Source organism: Alligator mississippiensis, chromosome 2 (assembly GCF_030867095.1).
Source record: "Alligator mississippiensis isolate rAllMis1 chromosome 2, rAllMis1, whole genome shotgun sequence".
NCBI lineage: Eukaryota > Metazoa > Chordata > Crocodylia > Alligatoridae > Alligator > Alligator mississippiensis.
This window is the reverse complement of record NC_081825.1, coordinates 189,689,026-189,711,896: the sequence shown is the minus strand read 5'-3', so window position 1 is coordinate 189,711,896 and position 22,871 is coordinate 189,689,026. Positions and strand designations below refer to the sequence as shown.

The window sequence follows — 22,871 nt, the reverse complement described above, 5'->3', positions numbered from 1 at the left end:
ACACATCTTGTGCTGCTGCTGGCTGTCCACAGGGAACGACTGTGCCATGTGCCCTCTGGTGCCCTAGGTGGAGTAGGGGAGACTGGGACCAGCACTGGGCTGTACCTGGGGCCCTGGGGGTCTCCTGGGGCTGCAGTAGTGGCGACCTTGCCACTTGGAGTCTGGTCGGCAGCCACAGTGTGGCTCTGGCTGGCCAGGCTCCAGTTTTAAGTGGTGCACACCGCCCCCAGGTGCGCCACTCTGCTTCTTTTTTGCACAGGTTTTATTAACCCCTGGATATCCAGGGGTCAAACTCCCCCTTGCAGCATGGAGAACAGCTGAATGTGTGGTATGTGACACATCTGTGGCACCACATACTGCACAGCTGTGCTCATCTGGATGTGGCCTGTGAATTCAGGTTCTTTCGGGTTCATTGAAAGAGTCACATTGAGAAACAGAAATACTGAAGGTAATGATGTTGTGGTAGAGTAGCAGAGTGATACAGCTTAATCACACAAAAGAGGTTTGGCACTCAAGGATTATACGCTAGAGACTGGAGACACAACAGCCACCATGTAGCTCCTTCAAGAGGCTATTAAACCTGTTAGGGTCAAATTAAAAATAATGTATTATTATTATATTGGGACATTTAAACCACAAAAATGAAATACAAAATCTTAGCTTCACAACACATATGTGTCTCATGAAGCATTGACAGCTTACAAAAATTACACTTTATTTTATATACAGTTCACTGATATAATACCCCAAACCCTAGCTAATGTACTTATCTTCCTGCCGTTATTAAAAATAACCAGAGGGTTCAGCAGTGACTTAAAAGGATCACAGTCAGCTAGTTCTGGCCCTTACCGAAGGCTGGCAAAGCAGTTCTGTGACTCTGAAGCAGACAATGATGGCCTCTGAATCAAAACCAGCCTCCTAAGCCTGCGGGTGTTTGCTCATTCTTCTGGGAACCAGGAAGCCATTTCTCACCAGTGTAGGAAGTTAAATGCTTGGCAGCAGTTGAAACTCAGTTCTGTCGAAACCATGGTTATATAAGCAGCTGCATCTCTTGGATTTCAACATGGCTTGCTTGCTGCTCCAGAAATAATTTCCTGTTTGATTTGATATAGCTAGCAGGGAAGAGAGAGCACAGCAGGAATAATTGCACCATTTCAAGCTGTGTCCAGCTAGTCATCACTTCTAGAAAAAAACCCCAAATTGCTTTCTTCTGCCAGACAGGGATGACTTCACAGGAGGAAAAGGTAATTGGAGTGATGCTGAAAGCTTTTTCCTTCCTCCTCAGAGACATGCTGTGACCCAAGTCTGGCCCGCAGCACCTGCTATTTGCAGTCTTTGTCCTCTGGGGCCTCTCTTTTCATTCTGGGCTTCTGCAGCCCTGCTCACTGCTACATTTGCCTACAACATATACAAGCAAGACCCAGTCAGCTTAAAGGGAGGAAAAGCCAGCAGAAAATCTCACAATAAATCAGTTCCTTGCTCTGGAAGGGTACCAGGGCTCTCAAAGTACCACAAGAAACAGGTAAAAATGTCCTTGCTGTGATCCTGCCTTTACCTGGGGGCTAGACTTGATGACCTCATGAAGCCCCTTCAGTTCTAATTTTCTATGATTATACAGGTGATTTCTTGTTCCTCCTCCTATCTGCCCTGTCATAAGAGTCTTCTTAGAGACAGAAGAAGGTTTGTTGCTACAGAGGTTTGAGCTGGCCTTGATAATGAAATGGTCCATAGGCTGGGCCACTCTTCCCCAGAGAACAACACAGAATTTGACTCAGACAATGTACTTCATGACCATTATGATGGGCACTTGCAAGCTGCAGACTCATCAAGTTCTCTCTGCAATTCCCACTTGAAATATGGTAGAGGGTTAATGTATGTCCAGGACCTGGCTAGACACATCAACATCCTTCTCAATAAAAAAGGAGGAGGATAGAAGTATCCTCAATAGCACTAAAATAACCCTAGCATTTGCAGCTCCTCACCTGCAGATCCAAAAATATTTTACAGGGGCACTTTACGAACTGAAGCACATAAAAGTAAAAGAACTTGTATTCAAGACTCATACAGAGAAACAAACAGCAGAAAACCCCAAATCCAGGCCTCCTACACATAGGCTGGTGCCCCAGCCACTATACCACACTGCCTCAAGGCATCCCAGTCCTTCCTGACAGACTGGTCAAAAAGAAGGTGTGGACAAAAAGAGGGTGTGACGTCTTAAGGAGGCTCCCAGCTGATGTCTTCCCCCAGAGGCAGAGGAGCAAAAGAAGCCACTTCCGTGATGCTTCTGCCATCAGCTGGCTCAGAAACAGGAGCTCATCCCAGCACCACCCAAGAGAAACTGTTGGTGCTCTTCTGTTTAGTGCCAGAGAGAAAAGAGAAAAAGGATAGAGTCCAAATCATACAGTGTTATCCTCTTACAGTCAGACATCTTAAGCCCAGAAGTAACCATTATGATAATTTAGTCAGACCTATTGCACAATACAAGCCAGATAATCTCACAGAAAAATTTCTGCCTTAAGCCTCTCGCTTGAACTACCTTATGTCTTTTAAGAAGATACCCAGTCCTGACTTAAGAATCAAGTACAGGCGATGGAGAATTGATGGGTCTGGTAGGGCATTTAGGTTTGGGACAGAAGTTTCATAAACCGGATTGACCTAAATCAATTAAGCCTGATACTACATTCAACCACGTTTATCTTAAACCAGTTTCAGCCATTTTGAAACTGGTTTATGTGCACTGAGCTTCTGTTCTGTTACAGAACAGTATTCTGTATATTTTTAACAGTATTCTGTTACAGGTTTAAAGCAGTCTCTGATCACTTAAACTGGTTTATGTGTAACTTCTGTCCCTAGCCTTAAAGAGAATGAAATGCTACCTAGAGATAACTGAAGTGCTAAGCCCCATATTGCGTCAATGAGCATGGAAAGACTAATTCTGCTAAAAGTGAAGCTGAATTCCTTTTCCAAAATTGGCTAATGTGCCTGGAATGAAGCCGAGTATCAGCTACCTGACAGGTGTGGAGCAGTGCATTCCAAAGAGGCTCTCTCACCCTCTTTCATGTGGCCAGGAGAGAGGAGGGGCTTTACGTCCATCTCTAAGAAAAGAGTTCCCCTGCAGCTCTGGGAACAGTGAAGTCCTCCCAAAGTTGCAGGAAACAAAAAGAAACCCTAACTCAAGTCTCCAGTCTTCTGCAAGCTACAGGGGAAAAGGGGCTCCTCACTAATGTTCCTGCCTGTAGTATGAGCATTTCAGATGCCAGTCAAAAAATGACACATGCATGAGGTGCACAGGACCTGGTTGTCTTACATGTGTGTGGGGATAACCTCATGGAGCTCCAGAAAGCAGCTGGACTGGTATTCAACCCTCTCAACTGCCAAGGAGGTAAAGGTGGTGGAAATGATGAGGTAGCAGTAGTATCTGTTGCTCAGCTGTCCAAGCTCTGCAGCTGCTGCTGCTCCCTCACCCTTGGGGAATAACGGCAGGTTTCACTCTGAGCAGTGCTGCCTCTTTACAGCCCTGAGGCTAGGCTTTTCCAAAGCATGAGTGAGAGTTTGGCATCTATTCTTGCAGGAAACCAGGTGTTGGAACGGTTCATCTAAGGTACCCACTATGCTGCATTAGAACATACTTGAAAGAGCTAGCGAAGACAGGCTAAAAACATGGATTCCTGGAAAAGACAGTTGTTCTTAAGACCATATCTCGTTAGTAATGGGCTTAAGACAAAATGCTGCACCTGAACTCCGCAGGACTGCTTTGGGGAGTGAGCTATAACTTCAACTGAGATCTAAATTTTGGAGTTGGCCAATTAAGTTGGATCCAGGTGGTGGAGTCAAACAGTATGGGCTTTTTCCTGTTCAAAATGGTGAGATTTTGGCCTCACTTGATCACCCTGCCAATTCTTTAAATTGAGAGTGTTTATGCATCCCTTACGTCCTTAGACATGTAGAGAGAGCCATAGCTATAGGGTTTGTTCAAAACACCATTTCACTGTAAGTGGGTTAATCCATTTGGAGTTCTAACCTCTATGTAGTCTTAGTTCCATGGTGCAGTGGTGATCCTATCTGCTTTTTACATGCACAAGATCCTTGGTTTGAGACCCAGTTTATAAGACCTTCAGCAACTTTCTCACTATGAGGTTGGCCAAGCATTGGAATGGGCTGCCTAAGGAAGTTGTGGAATCTCCATTCCTAGGAACTTTCAAGCACAGGATAGATAGACACTTGGCTGGGATGGTTTAGTCAGGGATGAGCCTGCCTTGAGCAGGGAGCTGGACTAGATGATCTCATGAGGTCTCTTCCAACCCAATTTTCATATGATCCTATCTGGGGTCAGACATTAGTATGAATGGGTAGAGAAAACAGGGAACACTCTCCTTATAAAATACTATCACAACAACAAAGAAAAATTATTGATGCTGCACAAAGTACCAGTGGAATCTGAAGGACCAATGCAACTGAAAAAAGCTCAAGCTTAAGTAAAGAAGTGCTTAAGTAAAGAAGGCTGCACAATTGATATAGAAAGAAATGCCTTAGATATGTCAGTGTATGTTCTGAAATAAGATGGTTGTTATGTACTCTTTCACCTATGGAATAAGCAGTTTTCTTATGAGCCAACCATAAAGTAAGATCTCTACTTATGAAAACTTATGCTATACACCTCTGATTTAGCTAGGCTATAAGATATAAAACTACTTGGCTTTCCAACTCACAAAAGGATCAGAGAATCTCTTAGAAAATGGCCAAGGCCCTACAGTCTGTCAATAAGGGAATGGACTGGCATGCACAGCAAATGTCCTAATATTAAATGTGTTTGAGTTACAAATGTGGGGGGTTTTAAGCCTTCTCTAAAAGTTGTAACATGGCATTATAGTTGTGCCCTTGCACAAGGGCCATCAAATGCTCAAAAGCAGTTACTTCAGTGATGGAGAAGTATCTTCTACATTTCTATGGAAACTTCAGCTTAAATAGTTCTCAGACACACACAGATGTGCCAAAGTATGGCTCAGGCTTCAGAGGAAAGAAAAATAACTGCCCCAAGCAAAGGGTGAAACTCAGCCCTCACACCTGCAGTTTGAACCTTGACTCTCATACACAGCCCTGTACTAGAGCCCCACAGCAGAATGACTTCCAAGCACATGTACCCAACAGCAGTGGTAGACCGGGGATGCTCACTAGACTCTGTGCAAGACAACTGTAACATCAGTAGATTGACTTCTTTTTTCCTGCCTGTCCAACATGGAAGCCAATGGAATGTGTGTGGCTGAGCCTTAAGCAACACCTCATTTATTTCCTTTTCTTCTGCGTTTTAGATTTTATGCTAACAATCAAGGCACATGTCTCAAATAAATACCAGCATAGCAGCCACAAAAACCTGCCCCTGTCATAGGCGTGTCTTGCATTCCAGAGAGCTTTCAGTGCCTGGCTAAATATTTGCACTTGGATGGCTCATTTCCAAAGTCCAAAAATAGATCATGATCCAGGGCTAGAAAACATCCAGGTCTGTCAGCTAATTGCTTCAGTGCCCATTTAGTATTGTATTTTAAATCCTTAGAGATTTACTTTTCACATGGTACTGACTGAGGCCCCTGGCACATGTTCATTTAAAGGCGCCATGGGATATGATCCCAATAATCATGCCTCCTGCCATGCCACGCATACAGGGCAGGAGGTGCAATTCTGGGATCAGGGATCAGATCTCAATCATGCCCCTTTCTTTTTGCTAGTGTAGGGAGAGCCCAGGCTCATGATCTTAGGCTTCTTCTGCACTGGCAAGTTGAAAACCAGGTGCCTGCAGTCTCATGACCCTGGGCCCTCCTGGGGTCAGGGCCATTCAAAGACTTCTCCCCAAGGAGTTTAAAACCCACGCCTAGCAGCTCCCTCTGGGGACTTTAAACCACAGGTATTGGGCGTGCCTTTAGCAACCTCCTCTAGGAGCCCCGTGGCACAGCACATTAATCACGGCATAAATGTAATATGTAGAGGGGTCCTAACTTGCAGCCTAAATGTTATCAAGGTTCTGGGTAAAGGCTGACCCAGACAGCTGTAGAATAGCTTTGTCTGTATATTAAGGTCAGGCCTTACAGTTCTTAGTGGCAATTTTGGCAATTTTTTAAATACCATCTGACCCTGGGTCCTGTTGCATTAAGCTAAGGCTTCCTAGTGACCAGCCTCTTTCTCTTTCTTCTTTTTCCCCCTCTTTTTTCTCTTTCTCAATGGACTCTACTAGACAGGGCTCCATCCTCCCCATTCATTTAGAAAAGCATAAATTGGCACAAGTTTGTGAATATGAAATTGGGATTTGCAATGTAAGTGCTTGCACATAACAGTTGTTGTGATAATAAATATTGGGCATGCAGTTTTATGAAGCACTTGGACCAAAACCACTATGGGCCAAGCTTAGAAAAAAATCATCCTTTGTCTCTAGTTATTTTAGATCCTTATCGAATGGCATTCAACCCATATTCAGAAAAAAAATCAAGCCCTCTGTAGCTGCACAGAAAAGTCTTTTGAGGATCCTTAGACAACTGCAGATGACAAATGGAAAATCACTGCCGTGCAGTATCCAGGTGAATAAAATGAAATAATGCAACTTTTGAAAGTGTAGATGAAAAACCATGCTTGAGCAACAGGACACAATAGTTCATGCAGCCTTATGCAACAAAAGCTCATCTTTGTGTGAGTTTCATCAGCCACCAAGGTGTGAACCTGTTGCATGATGCCACAAGATCCTTCTGTTGCCTTGAAGGTTTATTTTCCTTTTTTTATCTAACAAGCCTTTTAGAAGTAAGGGTCCCCCTACCATGAGAAGCAAAACTGGAATTTGTGCTGTATCATAATAGAAAGGATCTGCCATAAAGGATTGCCTCTTCTTTGACCTTGCAGCTGTCATTACATGCTACATCCATGTTAAACAAAAGGGAGAAAAATGCCAACAACCAAGGATGCACCAAATCAGATCCAGAATTCTGCGAGTGGGGACAATTTTTTTCCTGCAGGGTATTAACTTTAAGACCTGAAGCATAAAATCTGCTTCTCATAATTTCTCAGCCGGTCTAATTAAAGCACGTGGAATGTCTCATGTATCAGTGTCCTCACGCTTTAAAATGGCGGTAGGGGGGCTTTACCTAAAGCTTGTCCAATGAGCTTTAGTTAAAGTGTCCCTGTTGCCATTTTGAAGGGCTGGGATGCTGATACATGAGACGTGGAGGCTGGCTGGAGTGCAGTAATTATCACACTCCAGCAGACGTGATTAATCCAGTCTACTCTAACGCACTGTAATTACAGGAGTGTTTTTTTTGACTTGAGTGGTCTTTAAAGGTATCTATACACAAGCTGGGAGGGTGCTCTGATGTGCTGTAATTACAGTGCATCGGAGCAGCCTCCTGGCTCATGCACAGGCACCCTTAAAATCCACTCAAGTTAAAAGAAACACTCCCACTGACTGCAGTGAACTTTAGATCAGATACACAAGGGTAAAAAAAAAAGGGGTGGCAGGGAGCCAAATTTTGAAAAAAATTAAACAAAGCAGATTTTAAAAAACTTTAAAGCAAAGTTCTGTATTGATTCCAATCCAGTCCAAGTATCTTAGTTAAGGGCATTAGAAAATAAGGAAATACTAAATGGGACTGAGAAAGCTAATAATGTATATGGGCTCAAAAAAGGTGTTAACACACATACACAGGGCATGTCTACATGTTCATTAATGTACTTACTGCATTTTTAAGTTAGTACTTGCTAAATGCACAGTAACTTGCACTACTGCGCAGTAGTGCCAGCACACACTTTTTTTGTGACGCTTACTGCACAGTAGTGTATTAACACAGTTTTTGACCAGCATGCTACTGTGCAGTGTTATTAGGTTACTGTACAGTAAGCGTCTCATGTAGACACGCTCACAGAGTATTCCTTTGGAATAAAGAAATATTACACATAAAAGCAAAAGATGCTATAAAGCTAGCCAACACTTTTCAAAGTAGTTAAAGATTTTTGGCCCCTAACTGTAGATACCTAAAGATATCTGAAGGGGGGTTCATTTTCAGACAGTGTGAGCACCCACTTTTTGAAAATCAAGTCCCTTTAAAATGATTCAAGTTGGACACCCAGAAGCAGAGGCACCCCTAGCCACCAGTTACTTCAGGGAATCCCAGTCCCTGCTTTTATTTAGAGAATCACAAGGGTGCATAGTACTTCATGAATGGAGAAGGTATCTCTGGGTGCATCTACACATCACCCTACAGCAATGTAGTGATGTGCTATGTCGCTGTATGGTACGCTATAGTAACATAGCAATTAAGTGGGATTGCTAGCTTATAGCATGCCACTACAGCGACATAGATTTAAGTGTGCGCCACCCATATGGCACAGTATAGGTGGTTACTGCACCTTCCTTTTGGAAGTGCTAAAACATGGTGCAGTAACAACATCACCATAAGGTGACATGTAGACACACCCTCTGTGTCACAGATGGTTTCAGAGTGATACCTTGCAGACACGGTGAGGACAGCACTGGCAGTGGAAGGAGGTTTCATAAGGAAACGTGTTTTCCACCCAGGGATTTGGAGGAGACAGAGGACTCATGGGGCACTGACATGGGAGGTAGTTACAATTATGAAAGAGGGAAGGCCCTGGGCACAAGAACATTATGAGAAGAGGGGATTTGCTATAATCCTATAATCACTCCACTCCTTTTCTTACATCAGCAGCAGTCCAGCCCTTCCCTTCTTTGTGCCATTTCCTCCCTTGGGAGCCTTTTGTTTTCTATCTAAGTAGAATCATAGAAAATGAGGGATGGAAGGGACCTCAGGAGGCCATCTAGTCCAACCCCTGCTCAAAGCAGGACCATCCCCAACTAGATCATCCCAGACAAAGCTTTGTCTAGCAAGGTTTTAACAAACCTCCAAGGATGGAGATTCCACAACTTCTTTGGGTAACCTGTTCCACTGCTTTGCTAGCTGCCCATGCCTTTTACTGTGTCTATGAGGTACCAGGTTACTTGCAGTTTGAAGCCTTTCTTACAAACTGGGGCAATGCCTGAGGCTAAGGCAGCAGCCATTTCCAATACAACACAAGATCATGGTTAGGGGCAGAATCCTGCACTTTGTCTTGGCAGCAAGGGGAGGAGCTTGAGGCTTGTCTTGCTAATGTAAGACAAGATACCAGAAGAAGCACAGGAAATGGAACAGCATGCCCCCTGCTAAGGGAAGATACTAGCTACTGGCTTGCAATATCTTGCGACCGTGGCTGCTCTAGCACACTTATTAGATTGGAATCTGGTCTTGCTGCTTTGTGAGTGCCCTTGGGCAGGGGGATACAGAAGAGGAAGAGAAGAGGTTTCCTTCCCTCTATTCCTCCAGCCTACCTGCTCAGCATAGAACAGGATCTGGCTCAAGGAGTGCAAGTCTTTGGAACTCAAATGCTATAAAGAACATTTCTTCTCAAAAACTCTCCCCTCCCCACAACTCCTTCCTCCCCCGCAATTGCTGAGACACATCACTAGCTAGGTAAAAGACAAGCTTAACAAGCACTTCAGTCTGGTTAGCATGGAGATGACTAGTCAAAAACCACTTTGGCCTGCTGGATGTAGGAGGCATTCACTGCCCAGATGCTTCTCTCATACTCTTGCCATATGCAGGTCTGAAAGGTTGGTGTGCTGGCCAATTGAAATCATTCATAAAGTGTGTTGAAATGCAAACCTGTGCTGACCCCTGTTAACTGGGTATAGTTCATGATGAACCGGCTAAGGCCGCATGCTCCAGGACCATGGTTGTCATGGGTGACTTCAACTACCCAAGCATCTCGTGGGAGGATCACTCAGTAAAATCTGAGCGGTCGCAAAGCTTCCTATCACATGTGGATGACCTCTACCCAACTCAAGAAGTCTACGGGCCAACGAGAGGTAAAGTGCTGTTTGACCTGGTACTGGCTACTGGGGATGACCTAATTGGTGACCTAATGATCAATGGGAAGCTGGGTGACAGTGACCATGAGCTGATCACCTTCACCATCCACCGTAAAGCTGGCAAGTCAGTCAGCAACACTGAAGTCCTTGACTTCAGGAAAGCTGACTTTGACAAGCTCAGGAGGCTTGTCAGTGAGGCCCTAAGGGACCATGACCCCAGGGGGAGGGGAGTCCAGGAAGAGTGATTGCTCCTCAAGGGAGCGATCCTCAATGCACAAGCTAATTCTATTCCATCTCAGAGGAAAGGCAGCAAGAGGGCACAGCAGCCCCCCTGGCTCGCCAGGGATCTAGCAGACCTCCTGAAGCTAAAAAGAAAGGCCTACAAAGGATGGAGGATGGGATTCACCTCCAAGGAGGAATATTCTACTCTGGTCTGGTCCTGCAGAGAGCAAACCAGGAAAGCCAAGGCTGCAACTGAACTCCAACTAGCTTCTAGTATCAAGGACAATAAAAGGTCCTTTTTCAGATATGTGGGGAGCCGGACGAAAAGCAAGGGCAACATTGGACCCCTGCTGAACCAGATGGGACAACTGACAACTGACGCCCAGGAAAAAGCCAACCTATTAAATGGGTACTTTGTGTCGGTCTTTCATCAATCCCATGGGACGCCCATGCCCACTATGGGACAGAGAGGTCTGGGTGAGGGAGATTCCCTGCCCTCCATCAAAGCTGACCTCGTGAAGGAACACCTTGAGAGGCTGGACACCTTCAAGTCAGCTGGCCCTGATAATCTACACCCCAGGGTACTCAAGGAGCTGGCGAGCATCATAGCCCAGCCTCTAGCACGGATCTTTGACAACTCCTGGTGCTCTGGTGTAGTGCCCGAAGACTGGAAGAAGGCCAATGTGGTGCCTATCTTCACGAAAGGGAGGAAAGTGGATCCGGCTAACTATAGGCCCATCAGCCTGACCTCAATCCCAGGGAAGGTCTTAGAAAAGTTTATTAAAGAGGCCATCCTTAATGGACTGGCCGATGCCAACATCCTGAGGGATAGCCAGCACGGGTTTTTGTGGGTAGGTCTTGCTTGACCAATCTCATTTCCCTTTACGACCAGGTAACCTATCACCTGGACAAGGGAGAAGAGATTGATGTCATATATCTTGACTTTAAAAAAGCCTTCGATCTGGTATCCCATGATCACCTCTTGGCAAAAAACTGGCCAATTGTGGCCTTGGGTCCACCACAATCCACTGGCTGGAAATTGGCTCGGTGGTCGGACCCAGAGGGTGGTAATTGACGGAAGTCAATCATCGTGGTGCCCTGTGACCAGTGGGGTCCCCCAAGGCTCTGTCCTTGGACCCATATTGTTCAACATCTTCATTAATGATGTGGACACTGGAGTCAGAAGCGGACTGGCCAAGTTCGCCAATGACACCAAACTTTGGGACAAAGCATCCACATCTGAAGATAGGAGGGTGATCCAGGCTGACCTGGACAGGCTCAGCAAATGGGCAGACAAGAACCTAATGGTGTTTAACACTGAAAAATGCAAGGTTCTCCACTATGGGAGGAAAAACCCGCAGCATCCTTACAGGGTCAGCAGTGCTACGCTGGCTAGCACTACGGAAGAAAGAAACTTGAGGGTCATCATTGACCACAAGATGAACATGAGCCTTCAATGCAATTCTGTGGCTAGTAAAGTGACCAAAACGCTGGCTTGCATCCATAGATACCTCTCAAGCAAATTCCAGGAAGTCATTCTCTCCTTGTACTCGGCCTTGGGGAGGCCGCACCTGGAGTACTGCGTCCAGTTTTGGGCTCCACAATTCAAAAAGGATGTGGAGAAGCTTGAGAGAGTCCAGAGAAGAGCTAGGCGCAAGATCAGAGGTCAGGAAAACAGACCTTACGACGACAGGCTGAGAGCTATGGGGCTCTTTAGCCTGGAAAAGTACAGGCTCAGGGGTGATCTGATGGCCACCTATAAGTTTATCAGGGGTGACCACCAGTATCTGGGGGAACATTTGTTCACTAGAGCACCCCAAGGGATGATGAGGTTGAACGGTTATAAACTACTGCAAGACTGTTTCAGGCTGGACATAAGGAAGAATTTCTTTACTGTCTGAGCCCCCAAGGTCTGGAATAGCCTGCCATCCGAGGTGGTTCAAGCACCTATATTGAACACCTTCAAGAGTAAAGTGGATGCTTATCTTGCTGGGATCCTATGACCCCAGCTGACTTCCTGCCCTTTGGGCGGGGGGCTGGGCTCGATGATCTTCTGAGGTCCCTTCCAGCCCCAATGTCTATGAAATCTATGAAGTCACCCAGCTCTCAGTCTTCTTTATACACCCTTTTCAAACAGCGTGGTTTCCACCTGAGGACTGTAGGGGGCAAGAAGTTTGTGTGGATGTGGAAGCGGAAGACTGGGTTGCAGGACGGAAGTGCCTGAAAAGATTGACACCCAGGGCTCCAATCCCAAATACTCACCTTAAAGAGTTCCTCTTCAACATGCAACTTTTCCCCAGAAGTGTTAATTATCTACATACACATTGGAGGATCCAACCTCCCTCCTTCCCCAGTGTTTTACTATCTAAACAGACAAGTCAGACAAAGGGTTGGAGAAAGAAAACCCTACTATCCCCATGTTACAGATAGGGACTAAGGCACCAAGAGATGATAAGACTGACCCTGATAATGCAGGAAGTCTGTGGCAGAGCTGGGAACTACAGTAAAATCTCTCAAGTCCCAGGCCAGAGCCTTAACCACAAGCCCACCCTTCCTTCTTATTTTGGGTTAACAGTACCCCACTTGGCCTCCGCCCCAGTATTTTCCCCCATAGTAATGTCATGGCTACAGTTCAGTCATGGAATTTCCCATTACTGGGATGGCCAGATGAAGCTCCAGTGATTCATGACTACTTCTCTATGACTCTATGAGTAAACGCTGCGGTATTATCTCACCTGCACATCAGGGTCCAAACCCTGCCCTCAGATGCTACTCCCATTGGCACTGGGCCAGAGTCCAGCCTCAAGTCCTTTGGCTCCTTCCAAAACAGTCCCAGCTTTTGGAAGTATGCTGAAGTGACATCATATTTTAATTATTTCCAGGGTTCTAGCTTTTTCCACTGACACATAGCTTGGCTGTGTAAAACTACTGCCTCCTATCAATCTAGTCTGGCAGAATTTCTATAGAAAAAAACATTCGAGAGTCACTGATAATACCTCCAGGAGCTGCTGTGTTTTCAAAGACTAGGTGGAGGGTATTTAAATTTCATGACTACTTTGTACAGGTAACCTAAGAAACTACTGGTAATCTACTGACTGGCATTTAATCAGTAAAGTGTTTAAAAGAAAAAAAGGTCCACGCATCCTTCACCCCCTCACTCTCCGGATACAAGCATCTCACCCTCCCTGCCTTGAGAGCAGGACTTTCCTGTCCCACTGCATAGGCTTGGGCTTTTTTTCTTGCCCTTTAATCTCTGACAGAGTCCCCATTTCATTTCCCAAGCATCCTTCCTCTGCTGTAATTGCAGCCACCATGCTAATCCTAGCCTAGAAGATTGGCTGAGACTTGTCTAATAACAGCATATTGCATGGCCTTGATGGACCATGTGATGTTAAATGCACATCACAACCTACACTTGCTAACAACCTAGCAGACAGCTTTGCAGCGTTGAGGTTCTGGTGTTCCAGGAGTTGAGGCTGGAATTTGCCATGCTGGAGACTCATCTCACAGCCTTTTAATTATTTCATATGTTACCTACTAATATGTATTACTGCCGGATCCTTTCATATATGTTACCTACTAATGTGTACTACTGCTGGATCCAAAGACGTAAAACATGGTCTGGGCTAGTTTTCAAGCATAAAAGGGAAGCTCAGACAGTCACATTTTAGTGCAGTGGGGGTCAACTTTTATGGCAGGCATGCAACCAATTAGCCCTACACCCTCCCTGAGTACCACTCTGATCCCTTTTCCTATCTGTTGCTCTGCTTTCTGCTCCCTACTCAGTACTCCCTGCCTAATTGCTTCCTGCCCTATCAGCTGATATGCTGCCTGTTCCCTCCCTGATCTAGGTATTACATACAGAGGCTGCCAGTGGCATTCATGCCACAGGTTGGCCACCCCTACTTTAGCTCATTCCATCCCTACAGCCTGAACAGCAGAGGAAAGACAGCCACATAAAGGAGCAGCTGGCCTGTTCCTATCTCCCGACATGCTGTGTTTGGCTCCCACCTGCTAGCAGGTCAAGGTCACATCAAAGCTAACAAAAGAAAACATATGCCTAAAAACCCACGCACTCTGTAGACTCAGCGTGGTAGATTCCTGCAGCACTAGTTCAAGCAGGTCATTCCCCCCACAGACACATGATACACAGCCAAAGCAGTGGTGTGACTGGGTACTGTGAGCTCCTGTGCTGTAATCCCAGTTCTGACACTGGTTCTCTCTGAAGCCCTAAGCTATCAATGCTGAGTGAATGATATCTTTTCCCCCAAACACACGAGTCCCTAAACCAAACTCTGAAACTGAACACCTGTAAGGTCTTGGAGAGCTGAAATTAGATTGGTATCCAAAATGTTGCAAATTCATCTCTATTTTACTTCCGTTCCCTGACCCTGCCTACAGCCTCTCAATTCCTTCCTCTGAGCTGCTGTGATCAGGATTGCTTGACAGTACCTAATGCAGTGATTCTCACCTTTTTCAGACTCTAGGCCCCCATGGACAGACTCGAGGCATCCCTCAGAAAATACCAGCTCTTAGTTTTCACTCTTTTTTGGAATGCAGAAAATAATAGAGCAGCTTTTCTGTTGCAAAGAACTCAGGAAGTGCACAACTATAGGTTTCTATTTGGAATCTTTGGGTTTATCTTGTGAATTATGTTTGCAAACCTCACAGTGGGGCACCCCATGGCACCCCTGAAAGGATCTCATCGCACCCTGGTTGAGACTCACTGATTTAGTACATCATTGGGGTACAGTCAGACAGATGCTATATAAAATAAAGTGGAATCATACTGCACTATATCAAAGAGAGCGATGGGACTAAAAAAATTAATGCTTGGCAGATGGGAAGATTGTTAAAAAAATATAAGTAACGTCCAAAGCACTGTATGCTCTGTTGCTGGGCAAGGTACTGTGCTTCTGGAGGCACTGCACCTGGTTTTCCATTGTATGATTTCAAAGAGCCAACAAGGGAGTGTTACTTTTTTATGAATGAAATAAGCAGTCTCTTATCTTGCACTTAAGCCTCATTCATGAGGTGCAGTGCCCTGGAAAGAGGAAATGCTTATCTGAAATACCATACTCATCAAACAGGGAGGGGCAGGTGCCAGCAGGTGCTGCAGGCTGGAGAGAAAGCAGGAAATCCCCTGAGAGTCCTTGACACAGTCAGAGTGTAATGTGTGTCACTGTGAGAGAAATGGAGACTTTAAAGAAGAAACAGGCAGTTTCTGACACGTCCCCAAAGGGCTGTTAGACACCAAGAGTCACAAGATTTCAACCATTCAACAGCACTCTTGACTTCCTGCACAGCCCTTATATATACCAAGGGACATAGTCCCTGAGCATAAGGATCTGAGGCAAGAAGGAGGCTCTTTGAGAGTTCCCTCTCTAACTTTGTGAGTTCCCTCAAGCCACTTTCGCTGGGGATGAGTCCGGCCATAACAATTAGCAAGGTCTTTCAAAGCAAAGACATTTACTGCTCCCCAGAAAAGCCAGCACTGGCACCATTTTTCTTCTACAACTGCAGGCACAAGGCACTGAAGCTATTCTTCACATCTTCTTTCCCAAGGAGACCAGGATTGATGCAGGCCCTCAAGTCATGGTGGTACCATGCAGAGATGACCAGCCTGTGCAGGGCCTAGATGCAGTAGTGGCAGGGGGCGGGGGATTGGGGTGGCAAGTGGCCAGACATGAAGCCGGCCGGATCCGTGGGGCCCCCCCAAAGTGCAGGACCCAGGGCAGTTGCCCCTATTTGTGCCTGCCCCCTGCCTGCCCCCCCCCACCGGGGTGGCCCAGGTACCATGATCCCATGATCTCTAGGAATTAAATCAGTACTAGGCAACGGGGAGGAAAGGGAGGGGAAGTGGGGGAGGAAATGATAACACTTGGGTGCAAATAATTGTAATTTTGCAGGTCCTGCTTTTTCTAGCCAGCCAGTCAAAATCAACCTGCCCCTCCTTCACAAATGTTTTGAAAGAGTTAATTTGCCTCCGAGGAGGCTCTATTCCAACTCTCATCTGATAGCTCCACTTGACAAATAGCCCATTATTCCCTTCCCTGTTCTCCTACAACGGCACGGAACAGGAACTCCAATGACAGGCTGTGCTGAGAGGCCAGGCCAGTTCAGCAGGCTGGACATCAGCTACAACAACCTCACTCTCCAAAGCTGCTCGACATATAGAACAAAGGAACATTTGTGTCAGTGGTCACCAACGCAAGTGCCTTGGCAAATCATCATCATCTCAGGCTGAGACTTGCCAGAGCTTCTACTGGAAGACAGCGTGCGAGATTCCAGTCATCAGAATGGCTGGCATTGTGTAGCAACCGAGTGCAGGCCCACAGCCCTTTACCATGTTCTGACCCTTGCTTCCAGTATCTTCTTCCCTATTAAAACCCACAACTGTTCCATTCTGCAAGTCAGCAAGAGAAGCAACGGGAAATGCTGAAATATTCCCCGCAGGAGACACTGTTCCATCAGGCGGTGGAAAAAAAAATGCAATGCTCTGCTTCAGGCAAGACAACCCCACTTTTCCCGGTGAGGAAGAATAGTACAACAAAACATGCATACACCCTCCCGCCACTTCCCACCACTACCCGAAACTCATTCTACTAACAGTAAATAAGAGACCAAAAAGATTCAGTGACCAGAATCCCAAATTCAAAGAATTACTGTCCCCAGAGATTTAAATTTAAAATCGAGTGGCTAAAATGGAAGCTCCTCCTCCCCCTCCCCTTAGAAGCCAGGTAAACCGTGGGATCACACAGCAGAGCCTCCATTATGGCCTAGCTAACAGGAGGCAAATTGACATTAGTCCCAGAAGAAAGTCCACACCATTACACTATGCAAGTTAATTACTGCCCTTTGGAAACTAACCCACTCTCTTTTCTTCCCACTAAATTAACAGCATTGAAACAGAGTTTATGACACTGAAGCATCCTGAGCCATTTAGGTGTTTATAACCTGGTTTTACACACTTTTCATTGAGCAGGTGGGTGACCTGGAAAAGATGGTATGAAAAAATGGATACACTTAAAATGAAAACAATCTATGAACATGAAGCTGGGTTTGTGATTGTTCACAGATACTGTGAAAGAGTCCTGGGCCAGATCATGCACTGAGTACCAGTGAGGCCTTACCATGGTTGGATCTAGGAATTTGAAAAGGGGAGTGCAGGAGATGCTGCAAGTGCTACATGAGGATTGCGCCCTTTCCCCATCTTGTGGGAAGGCCATGCCATGGCAGCAGCAGCCGGGGACTTTTTGGAGTCCTATAAACGGGGATCCTTACCCTGTTACTGAACCCAGGCGGAAGAGAGAGAGATGGAGAGGCAGGAGTCAGAGTGGTTCAAAAGAAAGAGAGTGAGAGGTATACCTATGCTAGGGAGCAAGGTCCTGTTGCTTTAACAAAGGAGCAGCAGAGTGGCATTGATGGCCCATAAATTAAATGATTAGTAGCTTATTAACAGGTGATCAAAGGCAAGCTGTGGAGAAGGGGGAAGGATGCCTATATAGTTAAACCCCTACCAGAGGGCTGAAAAAGGATGAGGTGGAATTCTATCCATGTGGGAGGAGGCCCAGCAACCATTGAGGAAGGAGGGAGATGCTGTAGCTCAGCGCTCGAGAAGCCAGAACACTAAAATTCAGAAGCAGAGAATGAGAGCAAGGCTGCCTGGCAGGGCACGGCAGACCACTGGTGAAGTTTGAGTACTCAAAGAGAAACTACATTTGGAAGGGTTATCACTTTTGCTTTCTTTTTTGGTTGTGCTTTATGTTGTAAATGAGGGGAAAGGAATTTCTGTTACTAAACAGATGCTTAATTTTTTTTTTTTTTTTTGTAAAATTGATCCGGCCATATGGCAGTAACTATAAAGGGGAGGAGAAGTCACAGGGTGCCTGCAGGTATATTAGGTCCAGTCCCAGGGTGCAAAGATTAGATTTGGTAAGCCTGGCTACCTGGAGTTGAGAGCAGGTCACAAGAAGGTGGGCCGGGGGCTCAGGAACTGGGGACAGAACAGTGGACCCAAGTTAGGGGGCCCAAGCAGAGAAAAAGGAGTCCAAGGCCAGGGAGGCTGAGACCCTGGCAAAGTTTACGGAGGCTGGAAGACCAAAAAGACAGGAAGTCTAGAACCATTTCTCCATAAGACCCGGGGATGCCACACCCAGCAAGACTACCCCGCCTCTCCTAGTAGCTCTCCAAACATACAACTTAGAAAGACCAAGACATGGCAGGTGAAATAGGAGGCAAGATGGGCCAGGGGGTTGTGAGCAAGTGACTCTAATAGGCAAGGGGCTTCTAGGAACAGGCAGAGTGCCTGTTAGCTGTCACAGTCCCCAAACCAGTTGAGACCCCCCACACTGCTCTCAGAGCCCCCTCCCCTCCAGTGCAAGTACACAACCTGGCCTCCCATTCCCCTCTCGCTTTCTCCAGCAAGAGTAGATCTGGGTGTAAGAAGGGGAGACCCAACCACTGGCCCCACTGGCCCTAGCTGACCCAGGGGCAGGGGAGACCCAGGGCTCTTCCTGCCCCACTCCAGCCAAAGACTTTGGTAACTGGCAGTCAGAGCCGTTCCTAGAGTATGGTGAATCATGGTGAGCACCCCAGGCCCCGTGCTTGGTGAGGGGGAGAAGGGGGAGGGATCCCACAGAACCAGGTGTGGCCCCTTCCGTGGGACTGCCTGGAGCTGGCGGCTCAGCCCTACACCGTAGAAGAAGCACAGAGACTCCCCTCAACCTGTGCGTGGGTACCATGTCCCCGTGCAGTGTTAAGAGGGCCCTGCACAGGCTGATTTGCCCTGGGTCCTGCACCCCCTAGGGTCAGTTCAGCTGGCAGTGACAGATGCCAGGCTTGGCTGGGGATAGTGGCAGTGATGGACAGGCTCACCAAATCTAGTCTTTCCACCCTGTGGCTGCTTCCAGACTGTGGGGAGCACCTGGGGTCAGCAGGGAGCAGAAGCAGGCCATACTTACTTTCACTGGCTGAGAAGCTGGCCTCCCCATGGCACCATTTAAAAGACCACTTCACTTTTGTACGGTTTCATTCATTCCATTATAGAAGCGGTTCCCTCCCTGTTTCCAGTGAACAGAATGTGCTTTGCTTTCTGTGGCAAACTGCTCTGCAGTGTTGCTGGGTGCTGTAATGGCTGTCACACTTCACCATTCTGCATATGGATGGATGAATACCGTGCTATGGGCGAGATCTACAGCAAATTGATACAGCAAGTGAAAGAGCCTAACAGCAACATCTCTCTTAAGTTACTATAGTTAGATCCACACAACACTGGAAAACCACCACTTGATCTCTAATGGTCACAGCTCCTTTGCTACAAATTTACACAAAGTTTGGACAATAAGGAAAAATATTGCAGCATTTTGTAGAGAGAAATGTGGGCGACTTGGAACGAAATCAATCAACAAGCTTCTACACCTCCCTTGTGCCATCTGCTACCTGGGGTTAATAAATAGTTCCATAAATGTTCACAGGGACATTGCAAAGACAGAGGGATTATTTTGTAAGGTGCTTTCAGAAGCACAATTTACATTGTTATATGAGAATAAGGCATAACAAATGGTATAAGACAGCTCCACTGTAGTCAATGCTATCTCAAAACTACTTTGGCTGAGGAACGGAGCCAGTCATTTCCATCTCCCACCCCAGCACACAAATATTTGACCACCACAAAAATATGAATAATATTATAAACAACAAGACAGAACATTGGCCAAGTTTGGGGGAGGGACAGGAAATGCAGACTGGACAAATCTCTAGTTGCATTCTTCTTCAGTGACATCACAGCAAAGTTTTTTCCTTCACAGTCAGTGAATGGACAATTTTTTCTGTCAAAAATGAAGGGCCATGAAAAAGTTTTAAAGCAACTATGCAAATCAAAGTACAACTGAGGCATTCTCATATGGATCTGAGGGCTTTAGGATGGCAGATTGTACCGTAAGTACTTGGCAGGTGTCATGCCCTTACTGCTAGTGCAAAAGAACTCTTGGACTTAATAGTATGAAGATATTATCATGCAAGTGAAGAGCTTTGTTTCCTTGTAATGTAATGAGGAGTCTTTTACCTCTAGGCTGATTCCAGTGTAGCAGATCTTTCTGATGACCCTTTGAAGTCTGTTTGGTGACCTATGATGGCTTTTCCCTGATGCCCAGGGAACAAAATTTGCATGGCAAAATTCATCACCACAGTCAGTGGTTAATGTCAATCCCACTGGAAGGAACTGTTCTTGAATGAGCATGAAGACTAGTCTGCCACATGTTTATAGCAGAAGTTTGATTCTAAGATATAGATATTCTGTAAACCAGAAGGAGGACTCCAGTCTTCAAACTTCTGATACCCTTCTTTGGCTCTGCATCTGCTGTTATAAAGTCAAACTAACATTCCCAATGTCATGGAATCTCCTACTATGAGAAGTCATGGCATTAGGAGTGGTAGTTTCCTGCTAGCATGTTCCCACACAGAAGCTGGGGAGCAGCCAGAGGTCAAGAATGAACTGTAAGCCAAAGCTGCTCGCTACAGGAGAGAGGTGAAACCACCGTCTTGAGTACTAAAATTCAAAGCTAAGTAATTTTAGAAGAATTGGTGCCAGCACTTCCCCAAGATTACCTTTCATCTTTGTTAGGATTAAGTGTGGAAAATGCAAGGGCCAAAGATTTTTCAGGGGTTATGAGTGATATTCTAAGCCCAAAATGAGCAGCCCCCATCTAATTATCAGACCCCTTGCAAGATTCCCAAATTGGGCACCCAAATTCTCTTTTAAAAATCATCCCATTACTGGCCAAATGAGTTTGGGAGTCTACCTAAGGGAGCATGTTAGAGCAAAGAACAGGAACAGGTTTTAGGACTCCCCTCTTAGATGTAGAAAGGGATGAAAGGGAATCAAAACAGAACTGCCCCCTCTCTGTGACAAGCCACATTGACAAAAGCATTGTTCCTCTAGTCTCCCCAAAGCAGCAGCACCATCTAGCGTGCATCACCATCAACTTGTCTTCTGACATAAAAGTCACAGCTTCATGCTGCAATATCTTTTATTAGACCAACTAAATAGTTAGGAAAAAGTACTTTGCAAGCTTTCAGATACAAGCACACTTTGCCAGGCCTGAAAGCTTGTAAATGACTTTTTCCCAACTATTTAGTGGTCTAATAAAAGATATCACATCTACCAAAAGAACCTTGCCTGCCTATGTCCTTAGACCAGGGGTGGGCAATTATTTTGGGCGGAGGGCCACTTACTGAGTTTTTGCCAGCCATCAAGGGCCACATGACAGGCAGCCAGGGGCAGATAAATATTAATTTTCTAAATTTTTTAGGGGCCCTGTGGGCCGGATAGAATGGCCTGGTAGGCCGCATCTGGCCTGTGGGCTGCATTTTGCCCACCCCTGCCTTAGACCAACATGGCCACAACCAACAACCCTACAGCTTTGTGTTGTCTCTCCTCTGCTCTGTAGTACATGGGTTAGTAGCTGGTATGGAATTATGGAAGCATTCAAACCAGTGGCTGATATTGCTATATTGACATGTTAATGAAAAGTGCTGCATGTTTTAAAACTTGGACAAACAGACAAAATACAGCATAGTATATAAGAGCCTTCCCATCTTCTACAGTGACAGGAGTCACAGTTCAACAATATTTAACAATGTCTGGAATGTCAGGAAAATGCTGGGGTGAAAAATACGTAAAGCAAAACACCTAATAGTCTATAAATCCCAATGCACTCTGAATATGGCAACCTGCTAAAACATAGGCACAGGACCCAGAACCACTGTGGCTAAGCTGAGACTCTGTGGCAATCTTTCACAATTAATGTTTATGAAGAAAGGAAATTACACCATTTAGTGAAAACATCCATATAAAACCCTTTAAAACAATGACATATGTACTGACACCTCATCTCACAGAACTAGACACATACTAGACAAGGGTTTCCCACTTTTCATTTAAGTTAACCATATTACTGCTGACCAATGGCCTGTGCTAAATAACATCTTTAAATATCAAGTGGTAAATGATAAGCACAGACTACCATGAATCAAATTAAATCCTGTCATGGTGAAAGCCTGCGGCCTCATGCAGCTATTCAGTTTCTCCTGGGGGAGTCGCTGCCCTCCCAGAAGAAACCACAAGTGTATAAATGTTCAGGCTGTTTCTCCCAGAGTAAAAATGGCTGCTCCAGGAGAAAAATAACCTGGGAATGACCAGGGTTAGATCACTTCCAGGAGAGTTTCTCTTGGGAGGGCAAATGTGCAAACATGCTGTGGCTTCTTTCAGAAGAGAACACAGATCTCTAGCATCTCCTCTCCCACCTCCCCCTGGTCTCCCCAAGGAGACAGTGTGTTGCTTGCTGGACTCTACTGCTCCAGCAGGGAGCAAAACATACCTCCTTCATTATCCCCACACTGTGCGGCAGGCTGACCATGGGCAGTCTAGGTCAGCCACTCAGGGCTGCCCTATGCCCTTCTGTCATCTGTTGCCAGGCAGACTAAGGGAACTTGGAGAGCATGCACTGTGTGCACAGGGCCCCTCCTGGCTGCACAGTGTCAGCACTGCAAGCTCTCCACTCTTCAGGGCCTTAGTATTCAAATGTCTGTATACATGACTCTGGGTAAATTTCTCTACCAGGACAACAAACCTGGGAGAATTCTCCTACTTTATTTGAATGTGTGTACGCAACCTAAATCTATCCCAACTAGTTGGTCCAATAAGACGTATTACCTACAAACATTTTTGCCTCTCACATATTTCCTGGGC

The 22,871-nt window shown here is 45.8% G+C and overlaps 1 protein-coding gene across 4 annotated transcripts in view; it reads right to left on the bottom strand.

Moving 5' to 3' along the window:
- SLC22A18 (solute carrier family 22 member 18) overlaps positions 1-22,871 on the bottom strand; it is a 109,683-nt gene that overhangs the window by 72,853 nt on the left and 13,959 nt on the right. The window lies entirely within an intron of this gene.